The 23,727-nt window shown below is 44.3% G+C and overlaps 1 protein-coding gene across 15 annotated transcripts in view; it reads left to right on the forward strand.

Annotated features, from left to right (window-relative positions):
• Nucleotides 1-21,552: 21,552 nt before the first annotated feature.
• The window catches only part of baz2ba (bromodomain adjacent to zinc finger domain, 2Ba), a 99,132-nt gene continuing 96,957 nt past the window's right edge, over nt 21,553-23,727 (forward strand). For 10 of the 15 annotated variants that reach the window (XM_052062975.1, XM_052062978.1, XM_052062990.1 and 7 more), the window contains exon 1: nt 21,554-21,860. The gene's annotated coding sequence lies outside the window, so the exon portion shown is untranslated. Of the gene's footprint in view, nt 21,861-23,727 lie in introns of all 15 variants that reach the window. The other 5 variants (XM_052062976.1, XM_052062984.1, XM_052062987.1 and 2 more) reach the window with 1 other exon arrangement.

The following is a 23,727-nucleotide window of genomic DNA, read 5'->3' on the forward strand; positions in this document are numbered from 1 at the left end:
AAACTCCTTTCCAGTGGTGATTCTTAACCATTAGTAATTGGAGAGCAAATGTTTAGGCATTTTTTTTTCCTTTCTCGCGAGATGGTTTTCTGTGTAGTTATCATTTGCAATTGGAAAGACATCAGGTAAATGAAAATGGGCAAGAGGCAAGGCCCAACATCTAACACCCTTGTAAGCTATTTAGGGACATACTTGACTCCAGCAAATATACTTCCTGTTGATCTGACTGTTTTATTCAAATCCTCATGTTGTGGAGTGTAACAACAAAGTGAAATGTTGGAGCTGTTTATTTTCAATTAGGGACTTTTTTGAAGCGGTGTCTAACCCAATACAACCACTAAAAGGCTTCCCCCAAAACACTCAGCGAACATTTGTTGGTCTTAATGTTCCCCAGACACAAAGTGACATCTGCCTCCCTCCCTCCATGCCCACTGCTCTTTGTTTAAAGGAGCACTGAGGGGAGCCTCTGCACATTGAAGGCAAAGATGATGTCACCATTGTGATCATTTCTGCGCTCTGTGGTGCCCTATTTTTGACTCGGCGTCACCGAGGGAAGGCCACAATGTCTGCTCACACAACGCCAAGAGCAACACAGGCCTGCCACTATTAATTAACACCAAGCCTGTTATTTTATTTTATTTATTTATTTCTGGGGAACCACCCTGCAGACCCACCAACATTTACAACTGAATATTTTGAGGGATCTCAACATTTTGTGTCATTTATTGGAGAGTTTGGTAAAGGTCCTTGAATGTTCGATTGGCCAATGAATGTGAGTATTTAAAATATTATAAAGCATAATGTTAAGTCAGAGCCTTTATGATGTACTGATTTGTGATGAGCATAATCAGCACTGTGATTATGGGGTATGTAAGGTGAATCACAGTTCATATTGGTTCATATTTTGTCTACATACACATAGATGGTATCTTTACCAAAGTCAATTAAATCGACTCATTTGGTTGTTTAAAACATCAAATGTTCCAACTTGCAGTATGTCATTTCAGTAAAATAAAGCTGCAAATTTTTCAAGTGGGCGGGCCAGTCATTCTCATAGCATTGTACGTGGGCACCCGCTGGTGGTATGTGAAAGAATCACCGAATTGAATACTGTATACCTCATGTTGTAATGCGTAATGTTCTCCCTGTGCCTGCGTGGGATTTCTCCGGGCACTCCGGTTTCCTCCCACATTCCAAAAACATGCATGGCAAGTTGATTGGGCACTCCAAATGGTCCTTAGGTGTGAGTGTGGATGGTTGTTTGTCTCCGTGTGCCCTGCGATTGGCTGGCAACCGGTTCAGGGTGTCCCCCGCCTACTGCCCTAAGACAGCTGGAATAGGCTGCAGCACCCCCCACGACCCTTGTGAGGATAAAGCGGATCGGAAAATGGACGTAATGCGTAATTCTTATTTAAAATTCAGTACACTGCATATGTCCAGTTCAGTTGCATTCACTTTCATGACATTTACAATTAATCCTTTAGAACAGTTTGCTTTCAAAAATTAAGATAGAGTTTTTATTTCACTTGAAATGTAAATTGATTTATTACTTAAGTAAAGTTTGGTATTGTATTCAAGTGCGCTTAATGTTGAAACTGTGCATCATGTTACAGTGGTTTAAAGTGATAGACAGAAACGACGAATAGCGATGTGGCAAATATATGCAATGACAAACGGCATCATGTACACAGGATGATGATTGTTCAATTTCCTGTGACAGAGCCCAATGACATGCAGCTACCGGTACTTGAGGATTCCAGGTCTTCTTCACTCTTCATCAACATCACTTCATAAAGATAATGGAAATACTCATACATCACTCCAATTGTAACAGCGCTTTTTAGCACACAATTTCAAAACATGTCGTCTATGAAACTGAAGCCGAGAGATGTGTGTAGTTAAAAAAAACACAGTTGAAACAATGAAAACTTCAATCGGGTTTTGGGCCAAATGTCAGCTCATGATGAAGACAAAGCAAGCTGTTAGCCTGAGGGAGAAGATGTTGCCTTGCACAGGCATTATCCAAAGCTTCCTACAATCATCCTGAAAATTGATAAAAAATGTAGGGAGGAAAAAAAAAAAGTTAAAAAAAAATACAAACTGATAAAACAGTTGGATAGTATATTCCCATTTCACAGCCATTTTGAATTTGGCTTTCAAAACATTTAGAATGGAACAAAATATACATACTACAAAGCACTACAGTATTGCACACGTATGCACACATACCAGTATTTTATCTAAAAATCAACAACTTTTGTCTTAAGCACTCAAAACCTTTGAAGCACTGCTGCAGTACCACTTGCCAATATTTTATCTTGTTTATTTGAAGACTGAAAGGAGAACAACATGTTTGTGGACATACTGAGTCCTTTGTAATGTTCTTCATATGTACGCAGCAATACCAACATTAGAGTTCGCTGGAAATATATTTTTTGATGTTCTCAACACAGTCTGAAAATGGCTTGTGATATGTAATTTTTTTGTGCAATCAAAAGACTTTGAGGTCTATAATTGGACCACGCGTAGAATTTGGGTATTGTTTATTCTCATCAAATGGGAAACAAAGACTATCGAACAAGTAACATGTCATTCGCATCACAAATCCACAAACAAATTGATGTATTATGCGATCCAAATAAAGATTGGGCATGTTGTGTCGAATTAGACGTATGTTCAATTGTGTAAAAATCATTTTTACGTTAAAAATGTTAAATACAAAATGTTGAATACAGTGAGACACCGTTCAATGGGTCAGAATGATGAACTATGCGTACAGGACAGCAATACCTCATTACAAGCTGCTCAAAACAATATGTAAAACAGCTGTGGAATGTTTTTCACACACATGGTCGCCACATACTGTCGATCAGTCTGTTATAAGAGAAGGAAGTGATACATTTTTACAGCGATAAGGCATTTTCAACAGGTCTCATTTTGCAATCTCATTTCAGGGTTTTGAGGTGACACAAAACATTTGGAAACGGTTTGATTTCATTCATCGTCTCTTGTTTTTGGGATCATTTTTGTATGATACAGTGGTACTTTGACTTTCAAGTTGAATTAGGTCCACAACCAAGCTTGTAATTCCATCTGCTTGTGGCGTGGAGCCTTGAAATACGAGTCCTTTGATTTACATTTTTTTTTAGATATGAGCCATTCCTTGGCTGAATTTTTGGTCTTGCGATACTTGCAAAAAAATTGAGATTTGAATATCCTTCAGACCTCCTATCACTAGATTTAGAGTAAGTCTCACAACATCCGGACACCATCAATTCACGTTGGTTTCTTTGCAGTGGAAGGAAAATAGGAATTGGTGGCAAAAGCGTCATTAAGCTGATTTGTCAAATTTCCCAAGACCTCGCAGATGACAACACGAAAAACAAAAGAATGAGTGAGGTACAGTCATATTTTGTGGTCACGTTTTCCATGTGTGCAGATTATATGGAGACCACATGTAGAGTGTGCAATGGATCCCCACTTAGGGATCGAGAATCTGGGTATAAAATTCTTGACTAAGTGGGGATAAACCTCCAATAAGTGTTTTATACCAAAATATTGAGGATGCAAACTCCATACAGGAAGGCTGGAGCCAGAATCAAACCCTGCTCCTTTGCACTGTGAACCAGTCGATCACTGGGCCGCACTCGTGCAATTATTCTGAGGAAAATACAGGTTAAAAGGTGAATTTTTGTGGTTTTGGAAGGTTGGAAGGGATTATGTGCATTTCTATTCATTTCAAAAGGGGGAAGATGATTTGGGATAAGTGTTTTGAAATATGAGCATGGTCAAGGGCTTCAGGCCCACGTGCACCACTGTATCTGCCCCCCCCCCCCCCAACCCCTACTGTGTCTGTTACACAGTGGCACCTTGACTTCCAAATTCACAGGTTTGTAATAATCGTAAAGATCTTCCTGTTGAGTTTAGATTAGTTACCGGTAGGTATTAAATGTACCAAAAGAACCTTTTCCACTCTTTGAACCAAAATTTCAATAGAACACTCAGCCAAATTAAAACTTGACACTGTTTGAAAAGAAGCAGAAAACATTTCTGACAACCGACTGCTAACAACAATTGCTGTCAATAGGAGCTGAGAGTCTCCTGTGGATTCTCTTTATGTGGAAACCCATGAAAGGTTTGGCTTTGCATTACAAGTCACTGCTGGGTGACTTAATAGAAAGTCAACATGCGGAATCATGATATTGTGAACGTATTATTCAAGCAATGTTAATGTCGTACAAAGGCAAGCAAATAAATCATAACCTATTCAAAATAGAGCAAGTATCTGAGCATGGATAGTTGATCATATCCAGTGTGAGGTCCATGTTCTAGTACTACATTTTTTTTGTCCTCACTTGTAAAACACAAGTACAAAAACTGTTTGGCTAATACCGTTTTTGTTCCCACAACTGTATGACATTTCTACACACTAGTAGAACTACTACTATGATAATGGGACAAAACTGAGCACCCGGTGAGATGTGTGCTACTAGTACTAAGAGTGAAGTTCTGAATGTTAACATATAGAATGTCATAAGTATTACTTGAACCAGTTCATGGTCGAACTGAATGATGATGGTACAAGCAGTAGAGCGAGTGAGGTCAATAGTTCGACAAAAACTTGGGAGCATGGCAGTCCTCAAATGCTTGAACAGACTTGCTTAGAATAAGGAACCGGTGCGCCTGCTGGAGGGAAACACCCTTTACTCAAGCTGGAGCTGAATCAAAACAAACACACATTGAACACGGCAGTATGCCAACGTTGTCCTACGAGTGAACTCACTCGTACTTTGGACCTTAAGACAATTCATCACACTCGGGACCATATTTTCCTGTGTGTGTGTAAGACAGAAAAGGAACGCAGCAGCGGAGTTTGATTTTAAACATTTGCATGGTATTTTTAAATTGAAGCAAGGGGGTAATGTGCATCCTGTGCATACAGTTGTCCAGTGGCTTAGAATAATATTGTACTTTTCTTTGTATTTTAATGTTGGTCACAAGGGTGGTACTGCACTTGTACTGCACTAGTGCCAAGTACTTTGTATGTTTGAGGCGGTAAATGGTGTAAAAAGAGATTCACATTAAGTTTCACATCAACCGTGACAAATGAAATCCCCTCGGCTGCACGTGTCACAAAAGCAGAACGAGATCAACCGCAACGTATGAAAGATCATTTTCTCGGAGAATCTTTTTTTCTCTCGTGCCAGGGGAAACTCCACGTTACTATATTTTCTGTTGATCCACTTGTAAAAAGAAAGTGCACAGCTAAGTGTATTCAACTGCAGGGTTTTTTTCCCTGAGATGTTCATGTGAAGGAAATAGAGATTTGAATGCCTCAGCGAAAGCACAGCACTTAGCTGCAAGATGCCGAAAATGGAAAATTTGTCTGGTGTGTGCATAAAATGACATGAGTTTGAACGTCTTTTTGTTGGATTCTTTTTATTCGGTCTGGCTGGGGAGATATTTATTTGTGAGCTCATGCTTTTGTGGGGTGAGGCATCACTGAAGGGCCTCGGACTTGCTTTTGCACTTTTCCTGGCATAAGTGACTCCTCGTTTCCAGAAAAGCAGCACACTAATGCATTCTCGGTCTGTCTTTCTCTCTCCCTCTCTATCGGTCACACACTGACACCATGTGCACGCATCTCATCACCGAATGACACTGTGAATACACCTCATCAACAAATGAGTCACTCCACTACTCTGCTATTATGATGATTTCTCCCTTCTGTGTATTACATCATGCGCAGGGGCTCTGCACAGTTACATTCGCCACGATAAACACTGTCGAAAGTGCTCTCCTTTTGACTGTGTCGGGTTTATTAGTCAACCTGGCAAGAAAAACATTTAATTGATGTGTTAATTAAAAACACTTCGACAAAAGTAAAAATTAATTGTTACTGTCGATTATACATGCTAGTTGAGATTGAAAACATGCAGTGGCCGTCAGAGGTATCGTAGTGAAGTCCATCAACTTTGATGGGACGGATAGCCGCAAAAATAAATCCAGATGAGCTTTCAACTTTGTAAATATAATGAGATGAAAAACACATTTAGATATAAAATAGTGTGTGTGTGTGTGTGTATATGTATACACACACATATATATATATATATATATATATATATATATATATATATATATATATATATATATATATATATATATACACGATATATGTTATTATCGTGATCATAGATAAAGGGCAGAGGAAAGCCGTTGTAGTGGATGTCGCGGTCCCAAGTGATGGAAACATCAGAAAGAAGGAACAAGAGAAACTCGAGAAATACCAAGGGCTCAGAGAGGAGCTGGAGAGAACCTGGAAGGTAAAGGTGACAGTCGTGCCTGTGGTGGTCGGAGCACTCGGGGCAGTGACCCCCAAACTAGATGAGTGGTTGCAACTGATCCTGGGAACAATATCGGACATCTCAGTCCAGAAATGTGCAGTGCTGGGACCAGCAAGGATACTGCGCAGAACCCTCAAGCTTCCTGGCCTCTGGTAGAGGACCCGAGCGGAATGAGGGATGGACACCACCCGAGGGGGGGGGGGGGGGGTGAGACGAGGAAGTTTTATATATATATACACACACACATATACACAACAGGACCCTAAGAGCCTTCTTTGCAAACTCGATGAGGATGTGGAAAACCACACTTGAACGCAATAGCAAGCCACTTCCCCAAGTGTCCATTAAATGTGGCATATACCAAGGTGATGCACTCTCCCCACTGCTGTTCTGCATAGGACTGAACCCCCTAAGCCAAGGAATCACCAAGACAGGCTATGGATACCGCCTCAGAAATGGAGCTACGATCAGTCACCTCCTCTACATGGATGACATAAAGCTGTATGCTAAGAGCGAAAGGGACAGACTCCCTGATCCAAACAACGAGGATCTACAGCAGCGACATGGGGATGTCATTCGGGCTTGAGAAATGTAGTCGGATGGTGACTAAGAGAGGAAAGGTAGTCCGCACTGAAGGTGGTCTCACTCCCTGAAGGAACAATAGCAGACATTGAGGACAGCTACAAATACCTCGGTATACCACAAGCCAATGGCAACCTCGAACTGGCAACAAGGAAAGCGGCTACGGCCAAATACCTCCAGCGAGTGAGGCAAGTCCTAAGAAGCCATCTCAATGGCAAGAACAAGACCCTGGGCAATAAACAGCTATGACCTGCCAGTGATCAGATACCCTGCAGGAATAATAAGGTGGCCAAAGGAAGAGATTCAGACCACGGACGTTAAGACCCGAAAGCTCCTAACCATGCATGGAGGGTTCCATCCCAAATCCAGCACCCTGAGACTGTACGCAAGCCGAAAGGAAGGAGGCCGGGGACTAGTGAGTGTGAGAGCCACTGTCCAGGATGAAACATCCAAGCTCCATGAATACATCAAGGAGAAGGCTCCAACGGATTACATACTCAGAGAATGTCTCAGACAATGGGGAACAGAGGATGAGATGCTGGAAGACGAACAGTCATGGGAGGACAAGCCACTATACGGGATGTACCACCGGACCATAACTGAAGTGGCTGATCTCAAGAGGTCCTACCCGTAGCTAGAGAGGGCTGGCCTGAAGGACAGCACATAGGCACTCATCCTGGCTGCTCAGGAGCAGGCCCTGAGCACCAGAGCCATTGAGGCCCAGATGCCAGAGCGATGATCCTGTGGGACTTCCAGATCCAGACTGACAAGATGGTAATGGCAAACCAACCAGATATCGTGATCATAGATAAAGGGCAGAGGAAAGCCGTTGTAGTGGATGTAGCGGTCCCAAGTGATGGAAACATCAGAAAGAAGGAACAAGAGAAACTCGAGAAATACCAAGGGCTCAGAGAGGACCTGGAGAGAGCCTGGAAGGTAAAGGTGACAGTCATGTCTGTAGTGGTCGGAGCACTCGGGGCAGTGACCCCCAGACTAGATGAGTGGTTGCAACAGATCCCGGGAACAACATCGGACATCTCAGTCCAGAAATGTGCAGTGCTGGGAACAGCAAGGATACTGCGCAGAACCCTCAAGCTTCCTGGCCTCTGGTAAAGGACCCGAGCTAAATGAGGGACGGACACCACCCGAGGGGGGGTGAGACGAGGAATTAAATGTATATATGTCAGACGCGCGGGGTTCGATTCCAGCTTTCCAGTGTCGAGTTTGCATGTTCCTCTTGTGCCTGCGTGGATTTATCCAGGTACTGCAATTTCCTCCCACATCCCAAAAACATGCATGGCAGGTTAATGGAACGCTCTAAATTGTCCGTAGGTGTGACTGTGAGTTCAAACGGTTGTGTGTACCCCGCCCAAATGTTGAGAGCAAAATTAAAATGTATACCTGAGGATACCTGGAAAATCTACTCAGACTTTAATTGCCACCGCTGTTTACATCTGATGTAATTGGAATACACTGAGCGAAATGAACATGCCGTCACTGAGGTGCCGGGTTACTTTAGAACAGCTGCTGCACAAAAGTGTGTCGCATATATCAATGCGTGGGCTCCCTTGACCCTGGGGTTAAAGGGAAAGAATGAAGGGCACTTTTTCACTGTCACGTTGATTTCAATACGCCATTTTAGGAGAAGCTTAAGGAAGATCTGCAATTGGCTCTGAACACTCAAAGCCATTACATCAATTGCAAACCTTCCTCAGTGACGGATGGTTGCACTCTAATCAATAGGAGTGTTCATGTAGCATAATCACAGAATTTCATGTCAGTGAGAGTGCATGTGTTACTTGAGGCAAAGCAATATTACATACACCAGTATCAAATTGGTCTCCGGTGCTTTAATCACGTCAGCAGCTCAAATCATTGACTTTGCAAAGCATTATGCAGTATTGTATTCTGTTACATTGTGCTCAACGCTGGTGATGTATTGAAACAATGCTGCAAAGAAAGAACCTGATGTGGAGAGATTAATTAAAATTCACTTGCAAGGTTCTTGTATTAATACAAAGCACAAGATAAAATTAAGTTACAGTACGAGTGTAAGATGTTAGTGCGACAACAATGCTTAACACAGCAGAACATTGTCTTCGTTGAATTTATTGGGTGCTTAATTGTTATTATGTACTGGAGTGCCAAATGTAAGCAAAGTGTAATTCAGCTGTATAAAGGGATGCTTTCAGTGGTCCACTTTTCTTGTTTGCGCACTATTTTCAGCGTAATTTATGTTGTTCAAATTAAGCATTCCGAGTTGCTGGAAGCCTGTTGTGTTAATGGCGTCATCCTACATTGAGGATTGTGCGGGGAGGAGGGCAGATTCATCTGTATTCCCTGTAAGTGTCTGCGAAAATCAATAAATGCAAGCACAGCTCCTCGCTTCTGATGGCTGTCCCTTTCTTTGCAGGGTGGACTAATAGAAAAATAATAATTAAATCCGAATCGCCAGATTAATTTGTTTTCCATCAGTCTCAGGAGAATTTTTTTTCTTGTTTCTTTAGAGCTCATTATACTTTCTAATCTACACACACACACACACACGCACGCACACACACACACACACACGCACACACGCACACACACACACACACACACACACACACACACACACACACGCACACAAAAACTCTTTTCGATAGACATGCGGTCTCCCATCCCCCCTTCTCTATCCCCTGTGGTGCTCTTTCTCGCATTGCAGTCATTGTGCTGGCACTTATTATGTTACAAATGACTGAGGTACAGCAGCCATTCTCAGTGTGCATGCAAAGAGGGCCCACCCTTCTTTGCGGCTAGTGCCTTCTCCTAATGACGATGCTCAGAGTGCACCCCCCCCGCACATACACACACGCACACACGCACACACACACACACACACTCCTCATGCTGCCCGCCCCCACGCACTCGCCATAATGAAGATTCTCCAGTGCAATTAAAAAATCCTTGCTTCTTGCTCCTACTGTATGACAAACACTGTCATTCCTCACGGCCTGTCAGCACTGCGACAAGAGTCGATGGAGAAATACAGCAGGGGGGCCAGAGGCTACATAGGCAGATGGGGAGGATTTTGATGGAAGAACTACAGCTCCGCCCCATCTCAACAGGTAATGGAAAAAGGAGCAGAGAGAGAGAGAGAAATCAATGACCGCGGAAGATGGAGAACATGCGTATCAGGGTCAGTCTACAATCAGAGGACACTCAGTTCAAATCATTCATGCAGAAAATGCAGATACATGCAGTTCTTATGTAAATTTTTTGTCCTGAGACAAAGGTGTAGGTACAGGTTCAGTAAAGGTAATTTGTAAATGTGATATAAAATAACAAAACAATCTTCGGTGCCCCCTAAAATGGCATCTCTTGCTTTTTCCTTCCTCTTGATCAAAAATTTACATATTAAATATAAGAGTACCAAAAAAGAGTACTTTTGGAATCAGCTTTGGGTGTTTTATTGATATGTCTACCATGTTATTGTTCAAACATTTTGGGTGATCAGAATCATAGTTCAAATTGTAGGAATTACTCTGTGAAGTTGTTGCACCTGTCTTACTAAACACATTTTAAACATGAAGAGGAGGAGAAAAAAAGTGAGCTGCATGACTCTGTCACGTTGAGCCCGAGGCGATGAGGAATCGCCTCGTGCACAACAGAAAAAAAGAGGTGGATCCCCGGAGAAGCAGACAACGAAAAGATCTTGTGAGAACAAAGGGGTTTTTAATAAAGAACAAAAGGAGCCCGAACAGGGAAAACGGTAACAGAAAACGCTGGTCAAATAAGGACCAGGAGAAAATAAGGAAGACAACTGAAAACGCTCGCGAAACGATAAAGGGCGAGGAACAACCGAGATAACAATCTGATCGCTATAAGAAGTACGCGAATGATCGAGGCCGTAAGGCAATAGGGCAGCGAGAAATAGTCGAACGACGAGAATAGCAAATCGAGAGCAATGGCACGGTAAGGAATTCTCCGGCAGTGAGATGACTGCCGGAGTCGCCTAATGAAGGCACGTAATCAGCCCGAAATAACGGGCAGGTGTGCCGAACAGGTGGCGGGAGAACCCGCCACCTGCTGGCGAGCACGCGACGTGACAGTACCCCCCCCTCAATGGACGCCTCCCGGCGGACTACCCGGTTTGGACGGATGAGCAGTGTGGAAGTCGCGCAGAAGGGACGGGTCAAGGATCCAGGAGCGAGGCACCCATTGCCGCTCCTCCGGCCCATAGCCCTCCCAATCGACCAGGTACTGGAAGCCCTTGCCCCTGCGCCGAGAGTCCAGGATGGCACGAACTGTGTACACCGGGTCCCCGTCGACCACCCGCGGGGGCGGCGGCGGAGCGGGAGGGGGCGCCAAGGCGCTGGAAGACACAGGCTTGAGCAGGGAGACGTGGAGGAATGGGCAGCGGCTGGAGCAGTCCCGCCGGAGGCTGATGCGACGACTTGCCGCAGGCGCAGGAGGTGCAGGCCCTGACGAACTCCGTCGTGTCGCGGCGGAGCTCCGGCCACCAGAAACGCTGGGCGACGAGCTGCACAGTCCGGTTCACCCCGGGATGACACGCCACCTTGGATGCGTGTCCCCACTGCAGGACCTCCGAACGGAGGGCAGAAGGCACGAACAGCTTCCCTGCTGGGCACCCCGCCGGCACCTGCACCCCCACCAGGGCGGACAGGATCCGCTGCTCAATCTCCCACTGGACGGCCCCCACTATGCACTGGGTCGGGAGGATGGTCTCCGGGGAACGGTCCCTCCCCGCAGGTTCGTGGAGCCGGGAAAGGGCGTCAGGCTTAGTGTTCTTGGAACCGGGGGAGTAGGTGAGAACGAAGTCGAACCTGGTGAGGAAGAGGGCCCACCGGGCCTGACGGGCGTTAAGTCTCTTCGCGGAGCGGAGATAGGCGAGGTTCTTATGGTCCGTGTATACGGTAAACGGTTCCTTAGCCCCCTCGAGCCAGTGCCGCCACTCCTGTAAGGCGGTGACCACAGCCAACAGTTCCCGGTTGCCCACGTCGTAGTTCGACTCGGCGGCACTGAGTCGACGGGAGAAGAAGGCGCAGGGGTGCAGCTTCTGGTCGACTGGGGAGCGTTGGGACAGCACCGCACCCACCCCTGAATCCGAGGCGTCCACCTCTACGACGAAAGGGCGGTCAGGATCAGGATGTTGCAGAACCGGGGGACTAGTGAACGCCGCCTTAAGACGAGCGAACGCCGCATCCGCGGCAGGGTCCCACTTAAAAGGGATCTTGGTCGAAGTAAGGCGGGTTAGGGGAAGCGCCATCTGGCTGTAACCACGGATGAAACGCCTATAGAAGTTGGCGAACCCCAAGAAGCGCTGCAGTTCCTTACGGTTGGACGGGACCGGCCATTCAGTGACCGCACGCGTCTTAATGGGGTCCGCCCGTAGCTTGCCCTGTTCTATAATGAACCCCAGGAAGGAGATTACGGGAACATGGAACTCACATTTTTCTGCCTTGACGAAGAGCCGGTTCTCGAGCAAACGTTGTAGCACCAGCCGAACATGTTGCCGGTGCTCATGCAGAGAACGAGAAAAAATTAAAATGTCGTCAAGATAAACGAAGCAGAAGATGTTGATCATGTCCCGGAGCACGTCATTAATGAGGTTCTGGAAGACGGCGGGTGCGTTTGTGAGGCCAAAAGGCATGACGAGATATTCGAAATGGCCCAGGGGGGTCTTAAACGCGGTTTTCCACTCGTCGCCCTCTCGGATGCGAACCAAGTGGTAAGCGCTGCGCAAGTCTAATTTTGAGAATATTGTGGCTGTTTGTAATGGAGCGAAGGCGGAGTCCAACAAGGGTAGCGGGTATCTATTTTTAATTGTAATTTCATTTAATCCACGATAGTCTACGCAGGGTCGTAGGGACTTATCCTTCTTCCCCACGAAGAAGAAACCCGCCCCTAACGGTGAGCGTGATGGTCTGATGAGACCTGCAGCGAGCGAGCTGTTAATATACTCCGTTAACGCCTCACGCTCGGGATGGGATACCTGATAAAGACGCGAGGTTGGCAACGGGGCGCCCGCCTGCAGGTCTATCGCGCAATCGTAGGGGCGGTGTGGGGGCAAGGAGCGCGCGCGATCCTCGCTAAAGACCTCCCTAAGGTCCCGATAGCACTCCGGCACTCCGTCAAGGCAGATCTCCTCGGGGGGCGCAACGCGTTCGTGCCTCCCGACGGCTGACTGCAGGCAGTGCTGGTAACAATAAGGGCTCCAGCTATCGATAGCGGGGCGCGCCCATGAGATCACCGGGTTATGCGTCTGAAGCCAGGGTAAACCGAGGATGATCGGGGCGTTCCGGGACCGCATAACATAAAAACGACGATGCTCAATATGATTACCGGATAATGAAAGCCTTAACGGCTCCGTTCGATGCGTTACCACCGCCAGGAGGCGCCCATCCAGATCACGCACCCGCTTCGCCACAACCAACTCCTCTAAAAAGCACCCCAGTTCGGACGCGAGATTAGTGTCCAATAAGCAGTCATCTGCTCCCGAATCCACCAGGGCCCGAACCCGTCTTGACCGGGAACCGCCGAATACCTCCGCCTCGAGCTCGAGTCTATTGGGGTGTCCCGGTCGCTTGTCTACTCGCCTAGGCTCGGGGGGCGACGCGCGGGGCCGTGACTCACAGTACTCGGGAGGAGCGTGGAAAGACGATCCCGGATAGCTGGTTGCGGCGCGGGGGGATGGTTGGGCGCCGTTTGTCGTAGCATGGTCGCGATGACGGCGCCTTCCTTCCTCCGCACCACCGTCCTTGCCGCCCAGCTGCATCGGCTCGTCCGTAGTTGCTGTCTCCCGGCCCCGGGAGTGATCACCGAACCCACGATGTTCCTCACGGTACGTGGTGCGGCGGGACGGATACCGATCACCTCCACGCTCCCGGCCTCGCTCCCTCAGACGATTGTCCATAAGGAGGGCGAGGTCGATCAGCTCCTCCAAATCGGTGCTGTGGTCGCGGGTCGCCAGCTCGTCCTTGAGTAATGAGTTCAGGCCACGGCGAAACAGTCCACACAGGGCCCGATCGGCGTACCCGCTCTGCGCGGCCAGGATCCGGAACTCGATGGAGTAGTCAGCGACCGACCGCCCTCCCTGCTGCAGGGCGAGCAGCCGACCCTCCGCCTCTCTGCCCCGCACGGGATGGTGGAACACTCGACGGAAGGCTGCCACGAAGTCAGGATAGGAGGTGCGGAGATTCGGCTTTGCGTCGCTGGTCGCGATTGCCCACGATGCCGCCGGACCTGTCAAGAGACTCATGATATAGGCCACCTTGGCGGCGTCAGTGGCATAGGAGGACGGCTGTTGGTCAAATACGAGCGAGCAGTTGTGTAAAAAGTGTCCACACTGCCCGTGCTCACCCCCGTAACGAGGGGGATGTGGAAGCGAGGGCTCCCTCGACATAGTAGGGTACGAGGAGGGAGCCTCCGGGATGGTAGGACGAAGCCCGGAAGGTGGTCTTCGTTCCTCCACCCGAATAAGGCGAGGTTCGAGATCATCGAACCGATGAGCCAGCATGGAGACCGCGCCGTTGAGTTCCGTAAGGGCTTGGCGGTGCTGACTCATTTGCCGCTCTTGTCGAGTAAGAGCGGACAAGATCTTTTCGGCGTCTGCGGGATCCATGGTGGCCGGAGAATTCTGTCACGTTGAGCCCGAGGCGATGAGGAATCGCCTCGTGCACAACAGAAAAAAAGAGGTGGATCCCCGGAGAAGCAGACAACGAAAAGATCTTGTGAGAACAAAGGGGTTTTTAATAAAGAACAAAAGGAGCCCGAACAGGGAAAACGGTAACAGAAAACGCTGGTCAAATAAGGACCAGGAGAAAATAAGGAAGACAACTGAAAACGCTCGCGAAACGATAAAGGGCGAGGAACAACCGAGATAACAATCTGATCGCTATAAGAAGTACGCGAATGATCGAGGCCGTAAGGCAATAGGGCAGCGAGAAATAGTCGAACGACGAGAATAGCAAATCGAGAGCAATGGCACGGTAAGGAATTCTCCGGCAGTGAGATGACTGCCGGAGTCGCCTAATGAAGGCACGTAATCAGCCCGAAATAACGGGCAGGTGTGCCGAACAGGTGGCGGGAGAACCCGCCACCTGCTGGCGAGCACGCGACGTGACAGACTCTATAGAAATGATATCATCAAGCTAGTTGCTCGGGCAATGGGGTAACCCCAGGTAGGTCTCTTCTTCTATTGTAAAGCATATTTATTTAATTGTCCTCAAATTCTAGAATGACTCATAAAATGCTTTTTAAAAATGTTTTTGCTCCAGGTTAGGGAATGACCACTGACCTCCTACCTTCGGAAATGTATGATCTGTAAGTTGTCAACCTACTCTTGAGGATTTGCATGCTGCAAGTACGAAGAGTGGCCGAAATTCTGTTGGACTCAGCCCACCCTGAACGCCATATCTCCCAGCTCCTTTCCTCTGGTCAATGCTATGGAACAACGCACACCAAGATTGCTATTAACTTCTTCAGCTAGTGGTTCTCATACTTTTACACAATGGACCACTTCAGAAAATACTTTGCCACACAACCCTAAATAAAAAGCATTACAGCATTTCAATTCAGAACGCTTTTCTTTTATTGAATGTATGTTCTTTCATGATCTTTACATGAAAACTGCCAAAGATTGTGCCCATAATAAGATCTGGTCAGCCACACCAACAACAGTGAAGAAATCCTTCACAGTTATTAAACGCATTCAGATAATCACCACCCACATCCACAATAATATTATTTGTGGTCGGAAGACAATTTCGCGATTTCCCTGAAAATAGGGAATTAATTTTCAATACCAACACATATAAACATTCCTTTCTGGCATTCATCTCCTTAGCTTTTCACCCAAGAGGTAATGGCAACACTAGACATTCCATACAGTATTTGACATGACCCTTTCATCTGATCTGGGAAATGTAGAATCTTTCTGTGCGTGAATGTTGCTTTCATTTTGACACTTTGATAACTGACTGGCCAAGCGTTTCATCATTGGACATGCATTCATCACCTGATGGCGGTTCAGATGTTGATGGTCTTGCAGATTCTTTGGGTCACCTTCAAAAATACAGGGCAGCAAAACAGACAGAAGAAACGGATACAAAATAATTCCACATTACAATACTGAAGTCCATTTCCTGTTGGCCAAGGATGTCAAGTTCATTTTTATTGCAGACCACATTGTAGTTACTATTTACCTTGGAGAGCCATTCGGACATTGAAACCATATGGAAAAAGACCAGAATAATGGTCTACTCAACTATTGTCTAAGTTACCGTAATGAGAAGTTTGGTTACAAGAAAATGCTTGCAATGTCTCTGTTATTTATTACATATGCAAATTTGACATTTTGGTACAGATTTTAGCAAGCATCATGAAACTTGACATACTTGATTTGCTTTCACGGGGCACATAAAATGATGTGGCGGGCCTGATCTGGGGCCTGACCGGGCCTTGTGTTTGACACCTGTGCTGTAGGCCTACAAAGGAGGAAACACCAGAGTTTTTTTTTCTTTTTTTCCCCCTAACTTATTATTCACATAAGATCTTGTCGTCTACATTGTGGAAGAGTTTGGCAATTCCATGCACATAGATAATGCAGACATTAACTTATTAACTTTTCACGGAAAAACCTTAATGCAATCAAATTTCTTCAAGGACACTTGGCTATCATCTTATTTACATGTTACATTTAGGAGAATAGATTTATTGTTTGTCAAACAGGTGAGAAACAATGTTCATTAAACTGAATTGAGTCTGTTGTGTTACTCACAGTCCAAAAAAAGTTCTGTGCAGCTCTTGGCCATGCACCCAATGTAATCATGTGACTTCACACAAAATATACTCTTGGCCAATCCATTTTAAACAATGAACAATAAATATGAAATAGAAAACTTAAGTGGAAACTGAGTTATGGGGCATTTTTTCCCCATCAAATACCATCTTGTGGAACTTATGCCTACCTTTGGGAAGTTTAAAGTCATCGTGCAAGTGAGGAGGAAAATGATGCTGAAGAAAATTGTCTCGACTCTAACCAGTCCACTTCAATCATTATGTAAGGGCATGGTTTCAATTTCAAATAGATACCAATCAAGGTTTAATCCAGGTCACACCCCAAGTATCAAAGTACTCAAAGCGCTTCACACTATTACCTCATTCATCTACTGGCAACTTGGGGTTTTCAGTATCTTGCTCAAAGACACTTCGACATGCTTGCAATGGTTGGAGTTGGAACCACCAAGCTCCGGGTTGGGAAACGACCATTAAGCCATGCCACCCAGTCTTATATTCGAGACCAGTACTCCCCAGTATGTGCTTTCTGCAAACCAGCAACAACTAGGATACTACATACAGTACATAGCATCATTGCGACCTGCCAGCTAGGTTTTTAGCGGATAAACTGCTAATGTTTACGTGGCCAGGTTATGCAAACTCTGCCTTCAGGCTTTTAAGAAGAAGAAAACCTTTATTAGTCTCGCATTTCATCACTTGCATTCTCCTTGTTCAAATGATTCAATGGGTTTGGTGTATTGCCTTGTTTTTGAGGACATATCTTGCACAAGGGCTTCCTCCTCCAACGAAGCTCTGCAGATACCTTCTTCATTCCTTTTACCTTCTGTTTACTGCTTTTTCCTTCAATTATTGACAGATTCTGTTTACTTCAACTTGCAAACCATAGTAGAAGAAAAAGCTGGACTCTGAGTGGCTGAAGTGGCAAATGTTTCCACCGCATCTGACGCAGTAACGATGATCACAGCTCCGACCTGGTCACATAATATAAAAATTCCTAATCATATAACCCTAGTTATATTACCCTTTGGAAGATAATCGATGGAGTCGGTGGTAGGCTGATGCTCCACCCCCTAAAAAAGAGTGGGCCACAGTCCAGTACAGAGACAAGACTAGACTATAAGGGCTATTTTATTACTGAGTGGTATTAATGCAACACTGACATTCTGTTTTTAACACAAACTATTAACACTGGCCAATTTGTAGTGTACCACTATCAACAGGCCATTTATTCCTAAAAAGTACACAATAATATAACTGTAACATTATCACAGTGTGCACATAAACGTTGTATTTATAGAAGAAAAAAAACCCTTGATGATTCAATTAAAATGCCCATCCATCCATCCATCCATTTTCTAATCTGCTGATCCAAATGAGGGTCGTGGTGTGCTGGAGCCTGTCTCAGCTGTCTTTCAGTGGTAAGCGGGGTAGACCCTGAACTGGGTGCCACCCAATCGCAGGGCACATCAAGACAAACAACCATTCGCACTCACAATCACACCTAGGGACAATTTAGGCCTTTCAATTTACCTATGGTGCATGTTATTGAAATGTGGGAAGAAATCGGAGAACCCAGACAAACCCACACAAGCATGGGGAGAACATATAAACTATACAGGAAGACCAGGACCTGGAATCGAACCCTGCACCTCTGCACTGTGAGGCCGATGTGCTAACCAGTTGTTCACCATGCTTCCCTCAATTAAAATGTATTGCACTAAAAATAGAATGAATAATTGTCTCAGTACATTTCGAAAAACAAACAGTTGTAAAAGATGACGTACAAATACAGGACTGTACAAGGTAAATACAACTGAACTGTACTGTACTTGGTCAGGGATGATTTTGCAAACCACACCGTGTCAAAGTATTGTAATTCTGAAGCGACACTGTCACACATCATCATTTTTACAATTTATTATTTTTTTTAATCAAGCATTGCTGCATTATTGCACACCTTCACTACGTACTTTGTACATTTGTGTCCACGTCCTAAACGTACACATTTCATCTTGTAAGTCAAGGTACCACTGTATTATGTGACTGTATAAGTGAAAGCATTACAGTTGCCACAACTAGTAGAGGAAACGTGTGTTTTGAACATACTTGGCCAGTAAAGATGATTCTGATTAAGTTAAACATAAAAAATATTTCCCAGACATTCGTACCCTAAAAGTTTAAAAGAGGCCACATATGGCGACATTGGCACAGAGGAGAAAAATCATCAAACATTAATGCTCATTTTCAATGTTTATGAAGCGTTAACATGAATGTGCCTGTAAACCAACACTCCATGTGGCTCCTAACAATAATTAAAGTTGATTTATAGGGTGTCCACAAAGTAAGTGTGAGCTGTTTGTTCATCGTGTGTAATAAAAATAGATGTGGCCCCGGCAATGATGTGACATGAGGGGATGCACCAGTTGTTTGTCTGTCCTCATCAGAGTGGTGCATTTTGGAGCAGTTGCCCACTCCAATAGCAAAAAAACCCAACAAAAAAAAACAATGCCCCACCCCCTTGTTGTTTTCCAGTTGAATGAAATAATCTTCCCCTGTCTGGAAACCCAGTCTGGGTCAGAGGGCCTGTGCTCAGCCTGTTGCTTATTGTGTGTTCAGAAGAGGAGGTGAAGAATACAATTAGGCACAGATGGCTGTCTTCGCCAGGCAATGTATTGATCCTACCCAGAGTAAGATCTGTCCCGTTTGTGTTTTTGTTTTGTTTTGTTTTGTTTTGTTTTGTTCTGACAAATGCCTTCTCATGTTGAGCCTGTGTGCAACTGATTTGTATTTGTTTGATCAAGGATCACCCCTTGAAAGCTCATCATTTGGTCAGCTAGTGAGACTGAGTGCACATTTTGCCTATTTACTGACATGTTACGGACCGAGCCAGTAACAGAATCATTATTAAATGGATGTTTGTGCATTTTTTTCCACAGTTGATTTGAAATAATGTGCTATTTTTGAATGAAGTGATGTAAATGAAAACTTTTTTACCATTACCTAACATAATAATCAATCAATTACATGATTATTACAATAATTGGGAGTTGTAGCCCTAACAAAATATAATCTCATACTTTTCAGCATGGTGAAATGGCTGCACGTAGATAGATTGTGAGGAAGATGCACCTAATAATGCTTATGCTTTTCATCTTGAAAGACTGCATGCATGAAACAAACAGTTTCAATAAACAAAAATGCACGATGCAGAATCCCAATTTTCATGATTAGAGCATTTTTTATGACATGTGGCATGCCTAAGTAAAAATACAATGTAATTTTTTCAGCATTAAAATTGATTTTGATTCAACATGAATCAAAACTAAAACGGAAAAATTGAATCTGGCTAATTTTCTTCAAAATAAATGGTCAAAACGCATTAACTATGCACGCAAAATTTGGATTTCATTCTTCAGAAAATGACTGCATCGTTAAACAAATAATTTGGAGGGTAGTTCCGTGTTAGTGACCGATCTAAGATCCATGTGAATGTTTTCATTTTGTATCGTGTGTTTGACTGTTTCTTCCTTTCCATAAAGGGCTGAAAGTGCATCGCTAACTTTTCTTCCACCTCACTCAAGCGGCGGTGTATATGAAGCTCACTCGTAATCCGCTCACAACCCAAAGCGAGAAAAACAAATAAATAAAAATCGACCCAGCGATAGTAACTCAGTAAGAACAGGCACCATTGTCCTGATTTGTTACAGTATTTTTCAAAAAAAAATTCAGCAGGCAGGAGGCAGTTCAATGCACTTAAAAGTATACTGCGAGCCATTGCTAATTACAGGGGCTCGGTACTGACCCCGACCACAAATAGTGGAATTTCGCTAACAATTGCTGCAACCCTAAAACTTATTAGATTTGCCTGTATTAATATTTCAAACCATAAATAAACCACAAACTATGATCCTAAACAAATAATGGAACTATGAATGTTCTTCCATGAATAAGAAAAAAGGTTTTGAATACTCCCTTCCCCTACCCCCACCCCCAAAATGGAACAGGCAAACAAGTGAATGCAGAGCCCCAGAATATGTGAAATTACTCTGTATTCCACTTTTAATGAAAAGACAGTGTTCATTAAAACATATGCTTGGAAAACAATGACAACAGACAATGACAATAGAGTAGCGTTTTTCAGCATTCAAATGGACCCAATCAATGATTCCATTGGGTCTGAGTTTTAACAATAAAGGCTAACTGGGAAGAGTAGGATTTGACTGGTCAGTAGTACAAGTCAAAATGCATGAATTACTGTATAAACTTAATCACGCGGCACATTCTGACAATGTTGTCTTTTTAAAAATCTGTCTTTTTCAGAGGGTAGAGCTGAATGTAGATAGATTGATAGTTTTCATACTTCATAAATTGACTGCATGAACGAAAAAAAATCATTTTGGGAGACAGTTCACTGCAATTGGGCATTATGTATAGTCTCACTTTGTGTTTCAAATCACTGCTTGCATATGATTTTAATCAATCGGACTGTGTGCTTGAAAACTTAGGATATCATTTATAGCATTAAAATTGACACAATTAATAAATCAATGTAAAAATATAAGAATGCTAAATACAAAAATTATGACTTGGCTGAGAAAGGTCAAAATGCGCGAATTCCAATCTGACAAATGTGGTCTTTCAACGTCTTCATTTGAGGGAGGTCATCGTCATAAAGTGAGACGCGTTGTCTTTTTTTAAGGGTCCGTTACGTGCATTGGGCGTCTTTCATGTCATCATGTCGCATTTCAAAGTAATAACGGTCAACGACTGCATTCTTGTTGGTTGCCAAGGGGCTACTGCACAAATAAGAACTTTTTTCTCTCTCTTTGTGTGGCAGTAGAGAGCCGACGACATCAGATCGGTTCCTTGAAGTGGAGCCTGAATAAACCTTGAGAAGAGACTCTCCTTCAATCTGCTATCACACACACACACACACACACACACACACGCACACACTGCGAGACTCAATTACTGCCCAATTCCCCTTCTTTATCATTCGTCATCGACCTCTTTCATAACCAAAAGCGACCCAGAGAGGTGGAAAAAGAAGCAAAACACACGAGCAAACCGGAGTGTTAGTTTACCCTTTCGATCCACGTTGGAAATAAGTAAAGTGCAAAGTAAAACAAGGTAAGTGTTTTTGTTTTATTTTACTGTGGCTGACGGACGCCGTGTTTTCGCTCTCATCACATGCTACTGAAATCGCCGCTTTATAGATTTATTTTTTTGTGGTTTACAAAACTCGAAAGCAGCAAATAAGTTAAAATCTGAGTTTTGTTGCGTTTATATGCATAAACCGATTGTTCTTATGCACTCTCGTCTTTTCACGGCGATCTGATAGTGGGACAGATCGTCTTTTGTGTTGCCTTGCTTGCTTCGTTTCTCATGCATAGTCCCACTCAACTAATTTGGTTTCTTTTTGGTCCTAACGTGTCTATTTATGAAAATATTCAACTTGACGGTGCCTTGCTGGTGCTTTTGCCTTTTAGTCAACGTACGCTTATCGCTTTGTTGCCATGTTGTAATGCTGTTTAAAAGGTGCAGCGCGGTCCACTTTAACGAGGACCCAACAAATTATCCCCAAATGCAACATATTCCCCAAGGTTGGTTTCGATTTAGTCCCACGATATGTGCTTTTCACCCCTTCACCACACCACCATATTCGTGATGCCCCCCGGTTCCGTTGTTTGGCTGGTCATCGAGACAACCTTGTGGGGTTTAGGTCGCTTCCTCGACCGGAGAAACTGAAATATGAATTCCATTTGTGTGTGTGCGTATAGTCACAATAACGTCCGTTTATCTGCCCCCACTGCCAAAACAACAAGCTCCTCGCCATCTTGGCTATCTTCAATGTAATCCCCCCCACCCCAACACCCCATAAACAGCACCACTCACCTTCATACATCCACGTTGTGTTCCCAAGTTTTAGAAACAAAGTTTTCGACCTAAAAAAGATCACAAAACGGGTGTCGGTGACGGGGGAGCACACGGGGGGATATTGAGGAGTTTGTCTTTGACGTTTATGGAAGCCAATGTAATGAGCGGTTGAGTTAGCCGTGAGTGGACAAGACGTCGGTGCTTCTAGAAGGCGACATAGCTAGTCATTTTCGATAAGCAGGTGGATATAAAATAGTTGAAACCATGGATCAACTGCCCCTTCACACATAAGTGTGTGTATTATTTATGGTTTGTGAAAATGTGAATTCAAGTTGAACCACAGTACGTAGTGCTTTGTTGATCTTTGAACGAAGCAAAATGGGACTTGAAAGAGGGGGGAGGAAGGGAAACAAGGAAGGATGTTAATTACTATGAATCTTATTAAGGGGAGAATTGTCAGTGTCAATTCTGTCCAAATAGCACGAATTAATCTGAAATGAACTGTCTTCTAATTAATATAAGCTTGTTAACATAAAAGTACATTGATTGGGGAAAGAGTGTATCTTGTCTATTGTAATCCATGTTGAGCTATGCTTCAGATTCTAAAAAGAGACTCCATTAATCATCATAGCATCCTCTTATCTCTTATTGTAGTAATTGTTGGACACTTTTTTAGTCTGGAGCGAAACTTGGGGAGCTCACAGGTCCAAAAAACACACTTCTATTTCTTTATTTTCAGTTGTTCCATGTTGTTGCACACAGTGAGTCAGTGGAGTCAAACTTAAGATCAATGTCCAAAGGGGACAGGAAAGGAAAACCCAAACCAAACAAGCAAATGCTTTGAAATGGAAAATGTGATCATTTCACCTCCCACCTCTTTTGTTTGGCCATTTATTGCTGCAAAGACATAGTGCCGAGAAGCAGATGTTTAGCCAAACATGAAGGCACAGAGACCCCCCTGTCCTTATGGGGATGGTGTTCCCTCTTCACGCCGCTGATGCATCGACATGACAGCTGCTTGATTTCATGGAGCTGCTTAGGAGCCATTAGTGGTATCACCAGATTGAAGCAGGGCAATGTATCTCAGCTTTTGAAAATTCTCAAATGACACACTACGTTT

The sequence above is a fragment of the Hippocampus zosterae genome, chromosome 4 (assembly GCF_025434085.1).
Source record: "Hippocampus zosterae strain Florida chromosome 4, ASM2543408v3, whole genome shotgun sequence".
In the NCBI taxonomy this organism is placed as follows: Eukaryota; Metazoa; Chordata; class Actinopteri; order Syngnathiformes; family Syngnathidae; genus Hippocampus; species Hippocampus zosterae.